We start from the raw sequence: 24,911 nt of genomic DNA, 5'->3' as shown, positions 1-24,911 counted from the left end.
TCCTCTTGGTTAAAGGACATTGAATTTAGCCTCACAAAGCTAGGATTTTCTACAGATTCAATTCTTAGGATGGATTATGAACAGGCAAAATTGACCCTGAAGCAAAGGATAAAGGATATAGAGAGACAAATGGACTTACAGAAGGCCCCTCATTTCCTATCTTCAGAGCATAATAAATATATTTTCAATACCGCTAACTACCTTTCTCAACTTGAAATTCCTAGCCAGCGGAAAGCTTTCTCCCTAGCTCAAAGCCATGCACTCCCTTCTGCAGTCTTGGAAGGCGGATACAAAAAAATCCCAATAGCTGCAAGGCGGTGCCCTTGTAACAATGGAGAGATAGAAACCACAGACCACGTGCTTCTCCGTTGTCCTTTTTATAAAGAGCTCAGGAGTAAACTAATATTACCTTTGATTAGTAAATGCCCTAGATGGAAAGATATAGATTGTATGCAAATATTACTTATAGATGAATATCCAACTGTCAAGGTGCAAGTAGCCAGATTCTGCGCAGCTGCTATGAAGATACGTCAGATTATGATTGGAAAAATGTAGTAATGTATCCCTTGTAATAACTTTGTGGTCTATATAACACATTTTATATATATTTTATTCTTTTTGTCACTCCTTTTAATATTTTATATTTTTATAGACACTTATACCTGATAGAATATTAGTCATGATAATGCAAATTAATAAGATTCTTTTTAAACTTGATTAAGGGGCTCACTTACATTGTGATCCAAACGTATTTTAACACCTAATTGGAACTTGTAAACTCAAATTTAAAATTATTTTAATTTAGATGGCTCATATTTTATGGCTAATGGCTAATGTGCATATTTTTATAGAATTGTATCTTGTACTGGTCAGTGACCGTAATAAAATCAACTGATTGATACTCACAGAGAGATACAGCATATTATGTCATTAGGCAAAAGAAAATACAGATGCCTCCTATGAGCATAGCTAGTAAAAGGGCTTGGAAAGAGTTCCAGAAGCACTCCCTAGCTTGGGGTGGGGTGGGGTGGGAGGGATAGAAGAAATACAGGGAATATGCAGGAAGGGTAGAAATGGGGGACAGTGCCATTTGGGCCGCTACCCATAATTTGCTGTGAGGCAGGGCAAAAGCATAACAGTTTTCATCCAAAATTACTCTGCATTTTTAAGGTTGAAACTACTTGAAACCAAACTACTAGGGGGGGGGGGGAATAATCCCACTGAAATCAGTAAAGTGATTTCTGAATAATCATCATTCAGGTGGTTATATCCACTTTGAACTAATTCCATTGAGTTCATTATGTTTTACTTCCAAAGCAACACCCAGGTGCAGATTTGCAATTCAAAGCAAAATTATTTGAAAATGCATTGAAGTGTGACTTATGTTGAAATATGAATGGGATGCAATATGATGGAAGCATGGGAAACTCCTGACCCCCATCAGTGGCTATTGCTGGGGGGGGGGGGGTCATCCAGCAACATATGGAGCACTGTTCCTCAACCTTGGGAACTTTAAGATGTGTGGACTTCAGCTCCCAGAATTAAATATTTGCAGTGAGTTTCAGGCATTAACAGATTTCCTCCTCCTCCTCCTCCAGTTTATGGTGTGGTTTATAATTCATTCCCCAGCACGGCTGGCTGGGGTATTCTGGGACCTGAAGTCCACACACCATAAAGTTCCCAAGGCTGAGAAATACTGATATGGATACTGGCGCTTCTCAGGGAGGATGTCCTTACGTGGGATAAACTTTCCCGGCTATTAGCATCCTATCCATGAGATTCTAGTAACAGAAACAATAGAGCAATTAACACGAACTTCAGGAGGCTCATAAATGGAGGGACGCTTAATGGAGGAAGGAGGGGAGCCGGGAGAAGCAAACCACTTGTGGGGCATCCCACGGCGCCCACTGTACTGGAGGATTAGTAATTTTCGTTCCTTAGCAATAGGTTTCCCGGGCCCGCTGTCTGCCGCGCGATCCGGTGCTGGATCCCTTTGAGATGCAACCTTCCTGCGCTGGCGTTAAGCTGCGTTGGTTCGGCCGCGCTTCACTCCCCTCCTGACTTGACTTGGGAATCACGTGGGAGCAATAGCTGCCTGCCGGTCCTGTCTCCAGAGCCAATGGCCTCCGCAGCTTAAGCGGCGTGGGGACTCGGAGAGAGAGGGCAGAAGTGGAGGGGGCGCTCGCGGAGAGGGAGAGAGGCTGCCCGACCTCTGGACCTGCGGAAAAGACGGTGGAGGAGCGGAACCCCGCACGCTTCCCCAGGCAGGTTAGTCACACCGTACCTGTCTCGTTGTTGAAGGCTGGAGGGAGCGAAATAGCCGTTTGTTAACCCAACATGCAAACAACTCTGTCAGACGAGGGTTTCACACCGTGCGCTGGTGGGTCCTTTGCCACTTTTTCTCCATACCTCCTGAAGCATTTCGTTGGCGCTCCGCCGTTTTGGCCAATGGAACTCGATTCCCATTGTATTTTCTCATTTAAAGATAGGACCGCGGAAGGTAACTCTTGTGTGAGCCCCCCTCCCGCGCGCCTCCCCCCCCCTTCTCTTTTGCAGACTGGAAAAGAAAATCAATATTTCGGAACTTCGGGATAATGCTCCGAAGCTGGGGCATTTAATTAGAAGCAAACGCTATCTGAAACTCCCTCCACCTGCTAAGGATGGGGCCGCCGGTCTGTGAGCGTTTGGAATAACTTTTTGCAGACGAATGGCATGCTAAACGTATACAGTCCAGTATTTTTAGTGCGATTTACTCTGCTGAAGAAATGGGATTGCAATTTTGGGCATACTGATTGAGAAATAGCTTCCACTGATACCAAGGTGTACCTGATCCTTAGTTGATTTGTGTGTGTATGTGGGTAGGCCTTCTCCAGGTTTCTCTGTGGTTATTGCAGCTTAGTGACTGAAATGAGAGGCATCAATCTATATTAGTCTTTTTTCCTCCATGAAGTAATCGGATGTAATACTGTATGCTGTCCAACCCCTCCCCATGACACTATTACCAAGACTTTTTAGTCGTGTAGTTTTTGTTGTTGCAGTTGATGGCAGTGTCCCTAAGCTGTTTGTGTTCTGTATAGCAGTACCACAACTCTTCCTGGTTTTGCACATTTCCTGGATTCATCCAACATAAAATTAAAATAATAAATTTAATAAATAATAATAATGAAATAAACAAGGACTAGTTTATGGTTCAGTGTCTTGCCTGAACCCAGTCCATTCTGTTAATTCAGTAAACTATGGTTCAGGTAAGTGGGGGTTAGCAAGTTAGCATGTTGTACAAACAGCTATTTTCAGGCAGAAAAAATGAGTATATTGGTCAAAAAACCTAAATAACGTGATTTTTTTAAAAGCAAGCAAAATTGCTGTTGTAGTCTTTAATTTTTGGCTGGTGTCTTTTTGCTTTCTTTTGGTGACAGTTGGTTGTCAGCTTTTGGGGATAAGGGTCAGATGTTCAGTATAGTTCAGCAACCTTTTTATTTAAAGTAAACTGAAATGGCTTGGCCAAGTTATTTTTCCCTCAGATGCAGTATTTTGCATGGGACCTATGCTGCTGGTGTAAAATGCAGATGATAAAGCATGCACAAGCTTGCAAAATCATCCATTTTTCTCATAAAGACAACTCTATGCGCTAGAGTATGGCGGTGGATCACATTAGGAACGCAGCTGATAGTGTATTTCATTCATTAGTGTGGTGCCACAGAGTAACAATTATATTTACAAAAAAAAAGTGTTTACAGCAATGCCTTGGAAACAAAACATAGGTTCTATTCAGGTCAGTCTATTTTATTTTCTTGCAATCAAGCCCTTGCCATTGGAGCCAAACATTTTCTAAGTGTTTGATGATGATAGTAGTAGTGAATGGAGGGACATTTTGGACATGTTCAGAGTCATTCTTGATCGTTCTTTACATAAGACATTTGTATTCTTTTACTGAACAGATAAACAAGGAGAAAGTGGAATTGTGTGCTTTCTGCTTCATTTTGCTGATGGTACAAATAAAGTTTGCATGCCTACAAGTTTTATGTGCATATACAACACAGGGGTGTCCTCAGGTTATGGTAAAAAAGTCAAGATGGTGGCCACAATAGTGCAGTCAAGCTCTACATGTTTTTTATGTGCTTCCCCTGATTGGACCTCTTAATATGATCAAGGAAGCTGGAAGAAACAGAACTCTCTAATTATACACACAGTTACACATTTAGGCTGTGTCAATTCAATTAAATGCATGGATCGCTAAGGTGACTTTCCTTCCTCCTTTTCTCATACACATTTATTCAATGCATGCAAAGGTTTTGCTGCTGGTGGTAGATAAGTTTGGAACTAACTCTGTGATCTTAATGCATTTTTTTCCTCTTTCAGAATGAACTCCTTCTGTGTTCAGTGAGGCTTATAAATATTTTTAAATCTTGCAGCTGAAGTTCTGTGGGACCTTAGCTCAAATTAAGTCTCCAGCTAAAATGATTGAGATTTTCTTCCAAGTAAATGGCTGGAACTCAGGAATAATCATTAAAATTAGTCAGGACTTCAGTCCACAGCTTAACCCCAATGAAATGTTGCTTACGGTTTCAGTCCTTCAGTATCTGACTTGAGAGTAAGCTCTATTTTACTCAATCCAACTTCCTTTGTTTATAAATATAAGATTGCATTGTATGCTAGTAATGGGATTTGTGTAGAGTCTTTATGACATGAGTTCACATAACATGCCCATAAAAGGGGTTCATTTTATTTCAGTTTAAGTATTGTGTGAATCTACCTGTTGTGATTTGTAAAACATATTTTTTTGGTTTAGCTTATTATGGTATGGTTAAATCATGGCTGAATCCGATAAGTGAGTCTTTATTAAAATTCCTATGTTGGTCAGAGCACACAACTATAGACTATGTTGATTAATTCAGAATGACCACACCAACAGGATCTGTACTTATAAGTGTATCACTTTAGGAGTTATAAACTGAATTAGCCTCTGCTAGAATTAGAAGGGCCTCAACAGCTAAATGCTGGCTACCTGAGCTCTTGAGTCTTGGACAAATACCCTATGCCAAGTAATGTGTAGCTCATCCAGTGCTGTTGGTCTGCAGTTCTCATCATTTCTCAGTATTGGCCACTGGCTGAGGGCAGGTAGAAGGTTGAGTAAAGGTGCAGTCCTGCCCACGCATATCCTATATAGACATAACTCTTTACTCTTGAGTTTGTTTGAATTTCATAAAATCTAGAAACCAGTTTCAATTCCTATCTTTATCATCCTGGAAAGAGTGAAGAGAAGAGCAACAAGGGTGGTAAGGGGCTTGGATGCTAAATCCTACAAAGAGTGGTTAAAGGAACTTGATATGTTTAGCCTAAAGAAAAGAAGGCTAAGGGAAGTTATAATACCAGTCTTCCAGGACATGAAGTGATGTCAAAGGGAAAAGGGTATGGTTTCATTCTCCAGGGCACCTAAGGGTAAGACAAGAACCAGTAGGTGGAAGTTTTACAGTGAGAGATCCAAATTTGAAATAAGGAGGAATTTCCTGACTGTGAGATCTATTAATCTGTGGAGCAGCCTTCCTCCTGAAGTTGTGGATGCTCCATCAGCAGAGGTTTTCAAGAAAAGATTGGACAGCCATTTGTCTGGGATGGTAGGAGGATTCTTGCACTGGGCAGAGGATTGTACTAGAAAACCTCCAAGATCCCTTACAGCCCTTTGATTCTTTCAACTGTATCTGGGTACTGAAGGCATCTGAGTTGTCAGCAATATCTTACCCTTGTTTGGGAGTCATGAAGCAAAGTGGTGAAACACATTTAATTGCACTGGACCTTGCATTCTGTTGTATGTTTTTGGGCTTTCTGTAGATTGAGCTAACAACTCAAACCTCTGGATGTTTAAGTAAACAAATAATTCTGACTGAATTTAGTGGATCAGTCATCAGGCTAAAGATGACATGCATCCCAGAAGTAACTGGAGCTTATTTTTGAGTAAATTCATGTAGGTTTGGACCACATATTTATGCATACCCAGGAAATTATAAATTGTTCCATTATATCTTTTTTTAGTCTTCTTGGATTAAATTATGTTTTCTATTTCTTAAAAAAAGTATTTAGGTATCCTATATAACATTGGAGCTAACAGGAAACTTTGCGTTCCACATAATTTGTTGAAAACTCACTTTAGATTCTTGTGGCTAAAGTGTGATTTGTTTTTCGAAGACTAGAGGTTCAGGGCCATGAATTAAACTTGACAGGGAAGTCTGGTTTTTGCAGAATATAAAATATTCGAGAATCTCATTTTTGTGAAGCATTCTGCAGAGTTCATAAAACTGATGTTATTTCTAACATGTGTTTTTTATTTTAATTATTCTCTTTCCCAATCCATGTTTACTTGAATCTAGATTGTCTTATTCATTGAGATTTGTTTCCAAATAGGCTTGTAGCTTTACAGCAATAGTAATAGTTCTCAGATGAGAAGTGTTGTGATACACTAAATAGAAGAGTTATTTGGTGATTTTGGTAAACTATAATAGAGGCCAATAGAAAAATGGAACAAATGGCCCTTTCTGATTCTTGACAGGTATTTGGATTGTACAGATGCAATCAGCTGTGTTGCATCTAGAGATCACTGGGAGACCTGGTCCTAAGCATATTTCTATAACATAGAGCTGTTGTAATAAACTAGACTGACTTATTAGAAAACATGTTACTTGAAGTTGGAGATGTTTATTGGCTTAATGTCAGGTAACTAAAGTGGTGATTGTATCATGAATGTAGATAGAGTCTGTGGTCCTACTCCATGTATGGTGAATGGATTGTTACATTAATTAAATGACTTCCTACTGAAACAAATGGGATCTACCAGCTAATCATTAAATTTTGCCTCCTCACATGTTCATTTTTTATTAGGCTGTTTTTTTCTTCCCCCATTTTTCAAATGAGGTTCATACCGTATGTACCTTTGTAAATCTGTGGACTTTCCAAGTCTGGTTCTCTCTTTCTCTCTATTTTGCATGTATTGTGTTTTTTGGAGCTATATAAATGTCTATAATGAATTCATTATTCATAGACAGGACCTTGAATAGAGTTGGTGAGGTTTCATAATACATAGGGACATTTTTACTAATGCTTTGTTTTACTGTACTTGAGACTAAAAATACAAGCCAGTTTGACCAGGCATCTAAAGCTATTACTGTTCTTCACACCTGTTTGAACTTTTAATTTTGTGAAAAAAGAAAGAAGACATACTGATGAAGATTGTCATCCCACCCACCCTCCCAAATTTTGCTGGTACAATCTGAAGGACCTCTGGCACAAATTTTCAGGTCAGATGAAGGTCATGGGTTGCCCACTCGTATTTCATGATCTTTAAGAAAGGGGAGAATTCTGCAAGGGGGTGATTCCAAAAGATGTGTCTTTTCCCCAGTGCTGGCCACTCATACATTTCAAACAGACCAAAATGAAAGTTCAAGTCCAAGGGAACTAAAGTGTCAATCAAACTTTGGAATGAAGCAAAACATGAATGATTGTGAACACTGTCTCTGGCTGTGTCTATGTGCTTTTTATAATAAAACTGAGAAGCTGAAATTGGGTAATTGAAACATCGTTCTGCTGTTATCCGGAGAAGCTCCTAAGTATCCTGCTAATTGATATTGTGGATTATAATTTAGTTAGAATATTTCCAAAGAGACTACTGGTGCATTATTCTAAGACAGTGGTCAGTAAGAGAGGCAAATTCTACATTTGGAGTTCAGTGAAAGATGACTTCTTTATCCCATGACGTAAAGTCTGTTGGAACAATTGCAGCTGTTGATATTTGCTATCTTGATGGCATATAAAGCTGGGGAGAGTGAAAAAGAGCACTCTATAGAGCACATGAACTAAAATTGGAGTGTTTTTGGACAAGTCGCTTTCCCCCAATTTATTCCAGTATTTAGAGAGAGGCTGGTATGAAGGCTTGCTATTATTGAGAGTCATGGTAGTTATGGTAATAGGATTTCTGTTTATGCAGGAGAACTTAACTGAAAATCAGGTATTCATGCTCTTCATCTAATGTCCAGTTAGCTGATGTTTTGGCTTTATTTATTTATTAGTTGGCTCAAGGTAGGAGGGCATAGATGGAGAAATGGTTCCTGAATTAGATTGGTGATTTATGCATTATGATAAGAAATGTAGAAGAGATCAGTGCTCTGCTACATCTGTCTTCATACTGAAAGGGATAATGATCCCAAAGCAACATTGTTTAGCAAGATCTAATACTATAATTTCATAACTGCCTACCTGAATCTCTAGGTCAGTGTTTCTCAACCTTGGCAACCTGAAGATGTGTGGACTTCAACTTCCATAATTCCCTAGCCACACATCTTCAGGTTGCCAAGGTTGAGAAACACTGCTCTAGGTTGTTTGCTTTCGCATGCTGGTTTTTGTCTATACATGGGATTCTCATTGAATGTTCAGACCTAGTTTTTTACTTGCATATTAAAATTGGGAACAAATTATTCATGTTAATTACGTCTTAATGCAATCCCTCTATTAAATAGTAAATACTTTGTTTTTGCCTTCATGCAACCACTGTATTGAATACTACATGCTTGTGCTTGGATTTTGGTGGTGAAATCTGATGGAAGTTGAGATTTTACTAATTTTGAGATTTGAATGTAATAAATCAGGATGTAAAATGGAACTGCTCAGTTAAATCTCTGGATCACATTTTTTTGGAACTTTTATCAGTATTTTTTTCAAAAAGAAAAATGTAGCTGAGATACCTTATTTAAAACTCTGCTACTCTCAACTTGGTGTTTGTATCTCTAAAAATCTGATGGATTAATGTTTTGTTTTTGAGTATTGAAGCTAAAACATAAGTGTGCTTAAGCCTAAAGTGGTGTCTATGTTTCCAAATATAAAGTAATCTCATACTGAGTTATATTAATGGTAAATTATCAACTCAGGTATTCTAATAATACCTTTTTGTAGAAATGATGCCATGCAGCAATTTGATTTCGTGAAGAAATAAAAGACTAGAATTAAGAGATTGTAAAAACAATAGCTTGTGCCTTATACAACACTCAGCAGGAACAAATTAGATAGACGTTGCAAGCTAAAGAATATTTTCCTACTTTGGTTTCCATGACTATCCAATGTAAATTTGTAATTTAGCTGTGTGCTTACATTGCACAATCAGATTTTGACTTCATTACATGTTGTATTAGATTGTAATTAATTATCTTTTGTATGATTATGTTGTACAGCTGACTTTGGAGACTAGTCTGTACAATTGTGGAGAAAGTTGGAGAGTCATATCCCACAAGGAAATACCAGGACAGTAGTATCTAAAAACCTCACCAAAGAAGGCAGTGGCAAACCACTTTTAGCTTTTTGCCAAGAAAGGTTCATGGATGTTTGTGAAAAATCACTAGGACTCTAGTGTCAACCTTACCTTTTTACTTTACAGCCAAGTTAGTGTAAATATCAATTTGCTGAAGCTTTAGCAAACAATTGCTAGTCATACAACACCTTTATTCATAGTTTTATGAATGCATAAAATGTTGATCACTGAACAGCTAGAAACAATATATTCACACATTTTATTATCTGGTTTACTAAATTGTATATTGTAATTCTAGTTACAGGCTTTCCCTGGGCCAGTATTTTAGGCTCTTGGTCAGTAATCTTCAGACATCTTCATCAATGTTGTATGGCTTTTTTGGTCATATAAGGCAGAGCATATTTAACAAAGAAGTGTGTTAGGGGGCTGCAGCTTAGCCTGCTCTTTGGAAGTCTGCCCAACTCCCTGAAGAGAGATGGTGGTAAGCTGTCAAGAGCTTCCTAGATTAGAGGAGGCAGGAGAGAGCAACCAGTCTGTCTTCCTATAAACAGATGTTATTGCCTATACCTACCAGCATGGCAGCATATTGTGAGCAGGGACATAGTTCAGAATATATCTACTGGCTCAGCAAGTGCTTGGACCACTGTTTTAGAACTAACTAGGAAGAGGGAAATCCTGAATAATGCTTTGCACTGGTCCAAAAAGGATAATATGGTACATATGAATCACAGTGAATAGGGTTCATTCAGTTTGAGTTCTAACTCTAGGATTCTCTATGAAACCTGTTATATTTTTAAAGGAACCTGGTAGCACCTTTCCTGATTAACAAATGCTATAAAAAGGCTTTTGTGAGATGCATCTCCCTTCATCAGAGGCATAGAGAGGCTAGACTGAAGTAAGATTTAAATTTGGATGTGGTAGCGGGTAGGAGTGGGAAAGGAGGGAAAGACAGGTGGGTTATGCAGTTGAAGGTTACATATGAGATATATTACAACTAATAATCATAATGTGTTAAAAACCCATTGTGTTGAGACCTTTTAAGATTGCCTGAAACCTTTTGAAGTATGTGAATTTAACAATCTTTTGCTCAGTGGTATGGTTAGTCTTTTTTTTTCTTTTTTTAATGATAACTTTGAGATCTGTTCTGGAAGTGAAATGTTTTGGTCTATTTTGTCTATGTTTTGGATCCTAATGTTAAACTTGTCTGCATTCTTTTGCCCCAGGTTTGTTCTGTTGGTCCTGCATAGAATCCAGAGGGGCATTGTTGGCAGATTTTATTTATTTATTTATTTATTCAATTTCTATAGCCGCCCATCTCAACCAGTGACTCTGGGCGGCTCACAACAATAAAAACCATAAAACAATAAAACAATTACAATTAAAACAATTACAATAAAAATAAATATACATGGCTGCCAAGTAAACAGTGTAAGAGGTCAATACAACCAAGAAACGGGACCATTACCACACTCGGGGCCCCAGGCCCGGGCACATAACCAGGTCTTCACGGCCTTACGAAAGGCCAACAGGGTTGGGGACATCCTGATTTCTGAGGGGAGAATATTCCAAAGGGCAGGCGCTACGGCTGAAAAGGCACGCCTTCTAGTCCCCGTCAACCGACATTCTTTGGTCGACGGGATCCGTAGCATGCCCAATCTATCAGATCAAATTGGACAGGTAGAAACAACTGGGAGAAGGCGGTCCCTTAGGTAACCTGGTCCCAAGCCATGAAGGGCTTTAAAGGTGACAACCAGCACCTTGAATTGCACCCGGAAGCACACTGGCAACCAACGCAGCTCCCATACCAGCGGTGTTACGTGTGTCGAATATGCGACTCCACTTACTACCCGTGCAGCTGCATTCTGCACCAGCTGAAGCTTCCGAATGCTCTTCAAGGGCAGCCCCATGTAGAGTGCGTTGCAGTAATCCAGATGGGAGGTCACGAGGGCATGAGTGACAGTGAGTAGAGCCTCCCGGTCCAGGAATGGGCGCAACTGGCACACAACCCAAAGGTGTGCAAAGGCCCTCCTAGCCATGGCTGCCACCTGCTCTTCAAGCAGGAGCTGTGAGTCTACGAGGACCCCCAGGTTGCGCACCGGGTCCATCTGGGGCAGTGCAACCCCATCCAAGACCAATGATGGAAAAACCATGTCACCGGAAGGCCCACAAACCCAAAGCCACTCAGTCCTGCTTGGGTTGAGTTGAAGCCCGTTGCACCCCATCCAGGCCCTTACAGCCTCCAGGCACTGGGTCAGGACATCCATGGCATCACTCAGGCGGCCAGGGGTGGAGATATAAACCTGGGTATCGTCAGCATATTGATGATATCTCACCCCAAACTGTCCGATCATCTCCCCCAATTTTCTCATGTAGATGTTAAATAGGAGATGGTGGCATATATCATATTAGAGGGAGAAGATGTAATCTTGTACATGTGCTTGTTGGGGCCTATGATGATGCTGTTGTTATAGATTGGGGGCAAAGTAAACGTCTGGATTTGTTGCAGTATGGAATAGGCAGAAGGAATAACCTTGAGGAACAGGAGAAGGAGCTGCACCAAGACAATGGTCAGATGAAAGAAACTTGAGGCTGGAACAGAAGTGTAATCTAAGTAAGCATCTTAGACAAGAACCTCCCTAGTTCTTACCAATATAAAGGGAGGGGGGAGCACATTCAGACTTGCAAGATCCTGTTACTGTAACTTTATAATAAAAGTAGTATTAGCATTCATGACTTTAATTTCCTAGTCTGGTCTACCTTGGAGGGTCTGCTTCCCATGTTAGCATCATTGTCCTGTTGTTGCTTGTGAGAATCTACTTCAGGTTGAGTGGTTGTCTATATACAAGTATGGGCCTGCCAACCTGAGAAAGTGCAGTATCATAGTCCAGTATGGACTATAGCTTATTAATAATGTGTTTGAGTGCTTTGAGCTGTGAGCTGTAGCTGACACTCAGCAGTGTTCTGTTGTTTTGTTCCTGTGGTCTGCCTTTTAATACCTCCTCCCTGGGAATCAGTCTGGCTCTATTGATTTCTTTCTTGGTGTTGTTGGGTAGATAGTTCAATTTCTTGAATGCCTGGTTTAATTCTATCAGCTGAGCATCTCTGTCAAGTGAGTCAAAAGAAAGCAGTTGTAGCTTAGAGCCTAGCTATAGAAAATAGATTTGGTGGTGTGTTCTGGGTAGAAGCTGGAAGCATATAAGTATGCATGGCCATCTGTAGATTTCCTGTGTAATGTATCACTCAGTGAGTTTCCGTGGCTGAGGGTAGATTTGAAGCTGGGTCTCCCTGGTGCCGATCTGACACCTTAACCACAGACACCACACTGGCCCATGTAATTAGGTATAGATTAAATGTAAGCAGTATAATAGCCTTTATTGTAGCCTTTTCGATCTGGCTCTGTCCAGATCTGTTGTCATGCTAAAATCTTGACTCCTCCAGCCTACAAGGCCAGATACTGATCAGGAAGTCTGGAAATTGCAGTTCTGATAGATCTGCAAACACTCCAGTTTAAGGAAAGGCTGCTTCACTGAAAACTCACAAGTCAGAGAGTAGGCTTTTGAATTATTTGCAGAACTGTTTCCTAGCCAGGAGATGTGTTATAAAGTACATGGATTCCATTTATTATATATTTTATCATTTCCGGCCAAATTGCCTTAAATACGAAATAGTAAGATTAAGTATTTAGTTGTGACTAAAATATGCTGCTTTGCAAATAAATTCTTTTTTCCCCTTTTTTATTAATTAGTGATTGTTCAAGATATAATTAAGACACATCTTTGCAAATAAATTCTTGAACAGGTAGATGCTTTTAAAATGAAAGGACCATCTGTATTTATATCATTTTAATGACTGTAATTTTAATATTTGTTTACCATACGCCTAATATAATATTGTCCTCACCCCACCCCTTTTTTTTTTTACTTTGAGCTTTTACATCTCCTGTTTTGCAGGATATCTCTAAATTTTGCTAGTACTTTCCCATTCTTAATTTTCAAGCATTTGAAAAGGTTTTTGAAAATTAAATTAATATATTATTTGGCAGGGAGTTTTAAAATATTTAGCGTGATTCTGAAAAGTGAAGATAATTCTTAGAATACTGAAATTCAGAATTTTCAGTCTGAAAACAGAATACATGGTACCCTTGCCTTAATTAGCATCAATGCTACTTGCAATTCAAGGCACAGAACTTTGCTGGACAGCTTCTGTCTCTTACACAATTTTAACTAGTTCTGAGCAATGGTGAAGCTTCTGCATTGATCTCATGTTAATACACCTTTAAAAAAATCTGGCAAACATCTGAATGTACTGCTGAGTTAGGATATTTAAGAGCTTGGGTCTAGATTTTAAAAACCTAATGTCGACATCAGAACCTTCTTGTTCTCCTCCCTCAAGTGCAATCAAGGCAAAGTGACTAAATGCTCTTGATGGCAGTTTTGGAGTATTTGGGGGGGGAGAGGGATTGATTTGCACAAGGGTATGAAGTGTGGCATATGGGGCAAGGCTAATGCTTTCCTTTAGAAAGAGAGTATATATGCAGCATGGTTTTATTAATCACAACAAATACACTTGAGGCAGCATAAGGTCCAGATCTGAATGCCATGCATTGCCAGTTACCCTACTGGCAGTAAAACTGCATGTTCAGCCAGCCAAGTGCTAAGCACAGGGATGGCAAGTTAAGTAAGTCTGCCTCTGTGAAAACAGTTCATATGGTTATCCCCAGAAGCTGACCTCCATTCCAGAGAAGCAAGTTCTTCCAGCCTTTTGATTAATACAGTGGATCCTGTTGAATATCCCAACTGCAACCTGACCATAAAGTTATACAGGAAAATGTTTTGTTAATCCATGCAGTTTTGCAAATCTTAGAGGGATATTTGGAAGAGGAAACTCCTACAGGCAAAAAGGCTGGGAGTAGACAAAGTCAACTGACCTCAGGGTAGCCTGTCCCTGTGTATCTTACTCCTCATCCTCATCCTCCTTGGCCAGCTTTCTGGAGAGCAAAAGGAAGCCTCTCCCTTCCCCTCTGGGTTGGGAAGCTTCTTAGTTCATTCTCTCTGCTGCCACTTTAGGCAAAAAAGGGGTTCCCTGTGAGGTTGGGGGGGGTCACTTTTTCTCTGATTTTCCATACTTCCTCTCCATTATAATGTCATGATAGGTATAACTCGCTATATATAGTGGATGATTTGTAAAACTACCGAAGACTTGCACTGCTATTTATATTGCAATGTGAGTTGAGCTAAAGGTAAAATAAAACAGAAAGGTAGAATGATGTTAAAGAAGCCACATCACCCTAAGCAGGATGCTTTTTCATCCTGGCTCCATTAAAAAACATATCAGTAAGATTCGGTTTTATATTTGGTTATAGTTACATTTGAAAAAATGCCTATCTGCAAGCACAATTCCTGAAACTTTGAAATAATTTATCCTTTTGTTTCTTTGAAAGTTCCTCATATAATGGGAAGGTCCATTGCTCACAGGTAGACCCCAAGGTCCCAGGTTCAATCTCTGCTATCTCCAGAAAGGATGGGGAAAGCTGATTGTCTGAATCCTGTAGAGGTTTTACTAACCAGTATCAACAGTACTGAAGTTGATGCAGTAAAGACCCAATTCAGTTTAAGGTGACATTAGAATCCTCTGTGGATGTCTCCTGCTCATGCACAGATCCTGAATGAAGCTTTGTCTTAAATCAGCTTGGGGACAGTTTTAGAGGACTTAATAATATAAATGGCTTCTTTTGCCCATATGTAAGTGTCAACTGTACTTTGCTTCTTAAAGCATTTTCACTGTACGTGTTTGTGATAATCTGACCACAGAATAGCCTTCAAACATCACACAATCAAAACAAAAGTTTATTCCCAATGACTGTTGTCATTTCATGTGAATTGTTCTGTGAACATAAAATATTCCTTGCTGTTTAATTACTCTTAAAGAAACATTGTATTAACAGGGATTTGATTTTTCAAAGCTATTCATGGCTTGGGGGTTCCTGAAAGACTATTGTCCTGTACTGTCCTTCAGCCAAAGCCCTCAGTGTCCTGCTTTCTTCACATCTGAGATGTGGTAGCATCCTAGCTGTAAAGAACTTTCTTCAAGGAGATTCATATATGGCCTACTATCAATTGCTTATTTTAGAACTAAGTAAAAATCTCCTCCTTCCCACTGTATAATTTTTTATGAGACTTAGAATATTTTTAAACCATTTCCTGTACAGTTTTTCTGCTGAATTTTGGAACATCATCCTGACATTTAAGGTGTGAAATGTCAGGTCAAAATCTTGAAATGCAGCACCAAAACTTCAATTGTTGTGCTGAAACCTTAGTGACTATGCTAGTCTTTGAACAGCTTGCAGTGGCAAAGAAATTAGGCATCTGAAGCATGCTGCTGATAAATTGTGCTATATATAAACAAAATTGTGCTATATATAAACAAAAGTATTCCAGTATTTCTTGTATCATGTCATCTGATATGGCAGACTATTTACATTGCCCTCACCACATCAGATACTTTTTTGACGGCCTTTTATCTGTCCCTGAACCATGGAAGAAACCAGGTTCTCTATCTTAGCTCTGAAGCATTTGAGGGAAGCCTTCTAGAATTCCATTAAGTTTCTACTTGTTGGTGTAAACCTTGTAAGCTCAGTATTTGTACTATATACATTATTGAGAAATTGTGAGAGAAGGCATGTGATGAATGTGTTCTGTGTAAGAATGGCTACCAACAGCAGTTCTTCCTTTGGGCTGCATTGTGTGGGGGGGTTGTATTGTGTGTGTGTGGGAGGGGGGATTCCCTTGTAATCAAAACTAGTTTTAGGAAAATGCAGTTTGGAGAGGGAAAGGGTGAGGTATTGCCTACATAATTCTCGCTTCACCTGTTTCTTTCCTTGCAAGCCTTCTGTACATCTCTCTACCCACTTCCCCCAAGTTAGGGCTTTTCAGAATCTTCTCTTTCTAAAAAGTTGTTCTAGTGTAGCTGTGGGGTAGGGCTACCAGGTTTGAGCTGCAAAAATCTGGATGACAGCTAAATGGCTAATAGTTAGACTTTTGTGGGCAAGATCAGATAGCCTTTTATTAGGAGAGCTTGCTTTGGACCAAGGACCTGTAATATTTGGGCCCTGCTATTTTAACAGTAAACAGCAGATTATTGGTAACAAGCTTTAAGCAATATTTTCTATGTATATCCTTTGTCACACAATATCTTGCCTGTCTCTAAAGTTTAATATTACAGTGTTGAGTGAGGCTGTCTGCTGTGAAATACTGAACACAATAAAAATATTGCGAGAAGATTCTCTTTAAGCTTATATTTTTTTCTATGATAGATCTACTACTATTCCCTTGGAATTGCCTGAAAAAGAAAGGGAGGGAGGCAGCACAATCCTTTCGAGTCCCCAAGGAGGTGACATCAGGTCTGGTTCTTCACTTGTGATGCTTTGACAACTGAGTGCTGTTTTCCAACAGACAACCTCTTCTTAAAAAAGTGTTTCAGCAATTGGTTGCTGAGCTCCCAAGTTTTCTGACCTTGTTGTAAACATACGATGCGATGGTGCATAATTAGTACAGAGGGAGCGTGTGGATTTGCTAGGATCATCAAAACATCAACAGCTTTTTCCTGTCAGTTGATTACATACACATTTTCTTTCATGTCAGTCATAATTTAGGTGATATACTTCCATAATTCTTTCTGCACCCTCGTAAATCCTGGTGAATTTGAGTAGGATATAAATTGTGGTAAATAAGCGCATTGAAAAATCGATCAGAAGATTGAACTATGGTAAGTGGGAAATAAAAATGTGAAGGTATGTGTAAATGCTTCTCCAAAGCAAGACGTTCTAGGGAGAATGGTAATATTTGCCAGGAAGTCTTCCTGTCTCTGAAAACCTAGAAATTGTGGTCTTCCTTTCACTTGGCACAGGTCTCTGCATTCACCTGCCGGACAAATGGGCCCCCAAGAACTGGTCGCTACCTAGTTTGACAGGTGCCATTCACTGAAAGCTGTTGGGTAATTAGCACAAAATCCATCGCAGTCTGTCTTTGTGGGCCGGGCTTTGAACGGTGGTGAGCATTTTAATTATGGGCTGGGCGTATGATGTCAGGGTGTTGGTTGTGAATGAAAGCTGTCTTTGGACTAAGGCAGTGATTAGTAGCCATGAGACTTCTCATAGGCAACAGTGAAACTGAACTTTTGTTTCCTTGAGGACCAGCAAAGGCAAGTGGCTTTGTGGTTTGACTTTTCTTTCACTGTCCCCTCCCAGTTCAAGAACAGAGCTGTTGGGTCTTCATTTCTTGTGATTTGACTCCTTCAGTTCACTTTCTGGGAGATTTCTTCTTCCTTGTTTCTTTGGCTATTCTTTTTTTTTCGATTATAAAAGTATTTTAAAATTATTTTTCCAAGCTATTTGTTTCATGAGAGAGGGGAACTTGTATTTGAATGAAATCATTTATTGGAAAGGACAAAGCTTTTAAGCTGTGAGTTTGCTGTCAGTTCTCAGCTTTGCCATGAATTCATTAGGTGATCTTAGGCAAGCAGGTTTTTGGGGGTTATTGCATGGATTTTGCCAAATTTTTCTGAAAGTACTTTAGTACTTATTTTAGTAATCTAAAAGTACCCTTACAATCCTTTTTTAAAAAAAAGATGTTATCCTTTTTTTATCCTTATTTATTTTTATAAATAACTCAAGGCGGCGAACACACCTAATACTCCTTCCTCCTCCTATTTTCCCTACAACAACATCCCTGTGAGGTGGGTTGGGCTGAGAGAAGAGAGCAACTGGCCCAAGGTCACACAGCCGGCTTTCGTGCCTAAGGCAGGACTAGAATTCTCAATTCTCTGGTTTCTAATCTGATGCCTTAACCACATCATCTAAATGGACAGCTGTTACATGACCAAGGAAAAGTCAAAGTTCTTTGAAATTGAGGATTTTTTTTTTCAAGGATCTGACCCATGTCCAAGGATAGGCATGCATTTTAGAGTCTTTTTTTCAAGTTCAAGCAAGAGATTTGATTTACTAAACCAGTGTGATTGCATGCATCTGCAAAAGATGTTTCCAAAAAATTGAACGTTGTATATTTTCAGTAACAGACATAACATTTGTTAAGATTGAGCTACATAGAAAAGAGTCAGGAATGTAGTACTGATTTCAAAATATCTGCTTCAGCTAACGAGCTAGAAGGGAGTGTCTGGGAAAACCGATTTGCCTGAAGCTGTGGCAACAGGTATGACTAGAAAAAGATGCTGAGCCAGTAATACAGTATGATCCAGTTGGTCCAAACCCAATAAAAATTACTCTTGCTTTCTTTTTAAGAGTTTTCACTGGTTTTATTTATTACCCTCAGGAATCATATACTTTTGATGACAAACAAATCTATCACAGCCCCTTTGCTGGCTATGAAAACACTGCTGTTTGCTCTAAGCTAACAGTATTGTCTACATTTGAAAAAGCAGACGATACAACAAATACATTGGGATTTTCTTTGTAGGTTGATGGATTATAGGTAATTGCTAAAATGACCAAGTGAGAGGTTGCAAAACTTCAAAATGATTTTGTAGCAGTGTAGGAATCACCCACCAATTGATAAGATGATCTACAATGTATAAATAGTTTTTTAGGAAACCTCTGCCATGAAGAACAATAAAAGCAGTGACCCAACATGAGATATTCTGGTTTTTAATTCTTGTGGATTGTTTAGTACTACCATGATCAGTTATATTGCCTAGTTTGATGTGGTAGCAATCATTGATGGAGTTAGGGTATCTAGTTTGTACATCTTTTACTTCATCAATAATAAGCAGACAACAAAATGTTGTTTATCGATAATAATAAGTCTAGGTAGAAACAGCTTTTCTGCTGCACCAATGCTTCTACGTGTTTCTCTTACAAGCCCACTGAAAACACTGCAGGAAGTGTTGAGAAATAAGCTTTGTGTACACCACAGCCAAAGGAATTTGCTTAGGGCCACTGCAGATTAAATGTTGTTTGTAAGAGCCACACAGGAGCTTATTCTCATAGAATAGCAACAGTAAGTGTGATGTCACAAATGAGACTGTAAGGAAAAAAGTTCAGAGCTGGCGGCTCGCTTGTCTAACTCATCTGCACAATGGCAAACACAAACCACATTTTGTTTGGATTGGATACTCCTAAACAGTTATAGGCAGCTGATGCCATTCAAGACACTGGAAGATAACTTTATTATCTTTATTTATTAATGTCTTATTGTCCTTGCAATTGTATGATGAGGAGTGTTGGAACTAAATAAGGCTGAATAATTTTGATTGGCTTGTTTTTCAGTTAGAACTCTAAATTTGGAAATGTTTTAAACTACTTTGACACTCATTAGGGGGACTGACAGTTTTTCTGATCCATTTATTTAAGTTCTGCTCTAGATGCTACAGTTTTGTAATACTGCCTCCTTGTATTTTCCAGCATTTGCACTGTTTCTCTAGGCAGTATGAAGCTGCCACATATTCCCTAATAGAAGGCAGTTATTAACAAGCTACAGCAGGAGAATCCTTTGCAAAATCAACTTTCCTACAGGGGAAGCTTATCTGCATTAAATTAAAAGGCAGCTCACTGCACATGTCTGCCCATATAAATAGGTTTTATTTCCTTATTATTCTCTAAGGAATGAAAAATTGAGGCACACAGTTTATCATATCAAGCTTGTTATAGGGGTAATTTATTATAATCCCTGCAGTCCTGGTTGCCATCATTAACCGAATCCCACAGTTGTTAGGCTAGGCAACTTCCTGCTGGCTTCCCACAACCAAGGCAGTGGGGAAGCTGGCAGGACATTGCAAGTCTCAGGCAGCTTGCAAGCAGGCCAGCAAGCAGGTAAGTGGCTGCTGCTGGGTGGGAGAGGGAGTGAGGGAGGTGCAGCAAGAGTTGAGGAGGATGTGAGGGAAGCGCTGGGAGTCTCAGCATGGGGGTGCATGAGTGGCCAGCACAGCGTGAGCGCAGAAGGGCTGGGGGAGACTTACCCCAGTGACTTGCAACCTTCCCTGCTGGCTCCCCCATTGACTTTCTGAGGAAGCCGGCAGGGAAGGTTGCAAATGGCAATGACACTGAACAAATGGTCATTAATGTGTAGGACAGACCTCTTTCAGTGAGAGCACCTGAGCATTGAAACTTTCTTCCAAGGAAGATTTGTGCTAGCTTCCCTCTCTTCCCTCTGTCTTGAAAGATTGTCAGAAAGTCATGGTTCTTGTGTATTTTTTGTTGGCAGAGTGCTAGAAGGCATTTGGCCCAGGAGAGATCAGAAAAGTCACACACCAGGCATTTCTATAAAAATAATTTTATTTACAGAAAACAAACATATTTAAAGGCTGTTTGCTGAGAGGAGAGATTTCTCTCAGCTGCATATTCTCTGCAAGCCTACACAGAAGGGAAACTGAAACTAAAACAAGTTCAGGCAAGTTCCTCCCTTAGGCAATGCAACCATTAACACGTGAAAAGGGGACAATTAAATTCAACCTCTTCACCCCAAAATGATTAGTTACCATAGTAACCTTAATCTGTAGTAGAAAACATATTAACATTTTTGTGGTGTGTTTCCCAGAGTTTTTGATCTAGCCAGTTTTAATATTTTGCTTTTAAACACATCTGCCCATCTAATTGGTTTTGGTCCTGTCTTAACACTCTTTAAACAGAAGGGTTCCTTTTTTCCATGGAAATATTTTGATCCCACCATGGGCCTTGCTGGCAGAAAAGGAGAGCAGGCGCATGTTGCCAATTCTTGCCTGCAACTCTCCTTTGGAAGGACCCCCATACTGTCTAAACAGATTTTCAAAAGATGTGAAAGGGGAAAGAGCAAAAGTCTCCTAATCTACTTCCGGCAGAGAATGACTCAGGGATTCACCAATCCACAGGATCAAAGAGGTGGTATTATTTATTTACTATTTCAATTTATATAGTCACCCATCTCAATTACATGAGTCTGGGCAGCTTACAAAATTTTAAAAAGCTACAAAAAGAACAAGGTGCAATCTTAAAACATACAAAACCATATAAAAACTGAATAGCAAGGTCTGTAGCTGATGTCTAAACAACAATCTACGCTGAACACGACCACTGTATAGTCTCTATTACACATTCAGATCCCCAAGCCTGGTGGCACAGCCATATCTTTATGGACTTACAAGATTCCAGTAGGGTTGGGGCTAATCTGATCTCTGGGGAGGTGATGCTCCACAGGACAGCTGCTAGGTTTTAGCCTCTTTGCTGCCCTACAAGGAGCACGTATGGTATAATTATGAATATAAATACACACAGACAGACTCAACCATATGTATTAATAATATTGGTATGAATAATAATAATGCAATACAATATACAATAAGTGTATTACAATAACAATGATATTGGTATATTATGAATATAAATACACATGGACAGACTCAACCATAGTTTCAACTGGAAACTGTGAGCATCCTAGATCAAGCTAAATCCAAAAACACGAGGGAATTCCTGGAACTTGGCCTTCAGACAAATCAGCCATCGCTGGACACATAGAGATAAACCACATTTATACACCATTCGAAAGAGATGATAAAAAAAGCTAAGAGGGAAACAAAAAGACCAGAACACAACCTCTCCAGCAGCCAACACCCAGATAAGCAGAGATTAACACCAGACACACAAGCAGAAAACAATACCCCCATCAAGGAACTACCAAGGAGAAAACCACACCCCCTCCAACACTGGCCGGGCAAGCTACTGCATATAAACAGGGAGCAAACCCCACACTCACCAGCACTGATGGTGTTACCTAGTTGGGTAATGAAATGTCTGCAAGCAAACAACCAAACTCAGCACCAAGGACTCCACAGTTCAATTCTGAGCTACAGATATTCTCTTCTAATGAATATAAATAATCCCGTCATTTTTTTTTCATAAGAATCATGTGTGCAAATAAGACCGTAGATGATTGGAATGACTGAACTGCAGAGCATAACTTTGTTTTTAAAAGGAAGAAAATCATGATTCTTGGCAACGAAATTCTTCATTTAAAATGTTTTAAAATCTAGCTAATATCAATAATTCAGAACATAGCTATGTAGTTTCAAGATACCAAGAAGCCTTTTACCCATGTTATAATAATGGTTGTTGAATACAGTATATACTTTCCATTCTTTTTCCCCTTAATGTCCCTCCCCCCAATTAAGAAGTTAAATGTGCCATATTGGATATGGTTCATGTATAATACTGAAGACCACAGCGAGTGGCCCACAGCACTGTTAAGATGACATGCTGGTTTTCTCCATGCAGAAAATTAGTGAGAAGTCTGGAGTAGCATCTTATGAACTGACATCTAGTTTATTAAGTCTGCATGTATTTTACAGAAGTATTTTATCCTGCAAAGTTCCCTTTCCCCTAATATACAGTACTATAGCCCATATCTTATTATTGTATTGAGACCTAGGCTATTGCCACTTTAAAGCACGTAGCATTACTATAGGTTGATGTTTTCCAAATAAGTAACTTTGTAGGTCCTTGAAATACAATGTAATGTCCTTTCCCCACTCTGCCGTTAAAGATACTTCCACCCATCCTTAATAACCTGGCCCAAAACTGGTAGCATGAAATTTGCTGCTCCCATCCAGATTCTGCCTCTGTTTCAGGTCATTGCAGAAGGTGTTATCTTGATTGTGAGTGTTAAGACATAGGAAAGAGGGCTGGTTTTGTTCTCTGCCTTTACTGCTGTCACTTTTCAACGTGTGAGAAAACATCCCCCAACAGGTCACTGAGGCAGGAATTGGGGTCGGGGGAGGCCTGACTTCAGGACTTTGGATTCTCTAGCCTGGTTTGCTTGCATCTCCTCCATATCCTATTTGGGCATCTCCTAAGCTAATACCATTTGAAACATGTGAAAAGACACCAAGGTAGAAATAATCCCACTACAGAGGATAGAGATAGACCTTGGAGAGCTGATAATGGTCAAACAACCATTGTTAGTTGGTGGGGATAGCATTAAGACTGGCTAGTACAGAGAAGCTGGCAAATAAGCAAGAAAAAGCTAATTTAACATCCTTCAAAATTCAGGTTGTGAAGATTGGGGCAGTCTCTAAATACAGTTCATAAATAATTCCCTGGACATGGCAATAAATATAAGTGGGTATGCTGCGTATTAAGATAATGGATGTGATTAACTCATGCTCTCCTCTTCTTCCTCAATTAAAATTCCTCTTTATCTTGTTGGAAGCCAGGAGAGAAGCTGGTGTCAGAAACAAGAATGGGGTGGGTGATGGGTCTGAAAAGAACTCAGGAAACCCAAGTGCTAATACTGGGAAGGAAATGCCAGTGGTTGAAGCTGCTTGGTGATTTTAAGAGGTGAGGTTATCTGTACCTCCTGACATACCTAAAACACACCTTTGGTCACATCTGCAACAGGTCAGCTGATCTCACCTGCAAGGTAATGGGTGAGATGAAGGGGGGAGGAAGGGAGGAAAATTGGGGGCAAGTGGGGCAATGAGATGTATTATGCTGGGAGATGTATTATGCTCAGTATGTACTACTGAGATTGTTGCAGCCAGACCCTGGGCACTGGGCAGTACCCTAATGGCAGTGACTGAGGGGAGGGGAGGGAAGGGAATATGCTGGGCACAGGGGGGAGGGCACAGGCTGTGCAAAGGAGAAGGAGAACGAGTGGAGATGTCTGCCTACCCCATAAAATCACCCCACAATCCTTCCATATTCTCTTTTGGTTGAAACCTGAAACAACCAAAGTATTTTGCATTTTGCTTCTTCCAAACTGCGGCTGATGTGATGGTTTAGCAGAATGTGCTGCTCTAGATTATCTATTCCACGCATGCCCCTAAATATTTCCGATCCTAATTATCCTAATCAGATCAAAATTGGGGTATAGTGTTACATCTTCCAGGCAAAGAATTTATTCAAGCGCAACAAAATCCTTTTTGTTTTCCATGGCAGCCCAAATGAGCTGTGGTCATTAGACCCTCGTAAGATGACTTTTTTTTTTCTTTCGTCAAAACAGTTCAGGTCGATGAGCTAGGAAAATGGCCTACTTTTACCAAGAACACTTTTCTGATTTGTAGGGCTAATTAGCAGGAAGTGAGAGGTTCTCTCTGAAAGGAGTTCCCAGCAATATGGATCACTTGCTTTGAATCTAGATCGATAGACCTGAACAAACATAGTACCTGCTTAACTCTCCCTCTAACTGTGAGGTTATTTGTTTTTATTAGCAGGCAGCTTGTAAGCTGCGGTGCTGTGTCCACATTTGAAGTTCTTTTTGTAGTGCTGTGCCTGGAACCAAACATGTTATGCTGAGACTTTTTGTATTTGTTAAAATGTATAAATCAAAATGTCAGAAGTTAAACGCTTTTTTTATAAGACAAACAGGTTACCTATGAGGGCTTTTGGTAGGGCTGTGACTCAGGCAAGCCTGAATTTTAAGGTGCAGTTAAAATGAAAACAATTTATGACAGGCTGACATCCCATGAACTGGAGCAGATGGCTATAAACTTCCTTATCCCAATTCAAAATGCTTCTGAAACTCCAGCCTGGACTTATTTTTCCTAAATTCTGGAGCATTACAGATAGTGGTGCCGTGGCAACTGTGCCAAATAAAGCCACTTGTTTCAAATACTGGGGTGGGGATTGAATGATTGAATTCAG

General features: G+C 39.7%; 1 protein-coding gene across 2 annotated transcripts in view; it reads left to right on the top strand.

Moving 5' to 3' along the window:
- Nucleotides 1–2,160: 2,160 nt before the first annotated feature.
- Nucleotides 2,161–24,911, top strand: part of PPFIBP2 (PPFIA binding protein 2) — a 116,396-nt gene continuing 93,645 nt past the window's right edge. Inside the window, exon 1 of one of the 2 annotated variants that reach the window (XM_063289493.1) lies at nucleotides 2,161–2,268. The gene's annotated coding sequence lies outside the window, so the exon portion shown is untranslated. The remainder of the gene's footprint in view (nucleotides 2,269–24,911) is intronic. The other variant, XM_063289495.1, reaches the window with a different exon arrangement.

This window comes from Candoia aspera, chromosome 1 (assembly GCF_035149785.1).
Source record: "Candoia aspera isolate rCanAsp1 chromosome 1, rCanAsp1.hap2, whole genome shotgun sequence".
NCBI classification, from domain to species: domain Eukaryota; kingdom Metazoa; phylum Chordata; class Lepidosauria; order Squamata; family Boidae; genus Candoia; species Candoia aspera.
Note: the sequence above shows the minus strand (reverse complement) of the source record. Positions and strands in the feature narration are given on the sequence as shown.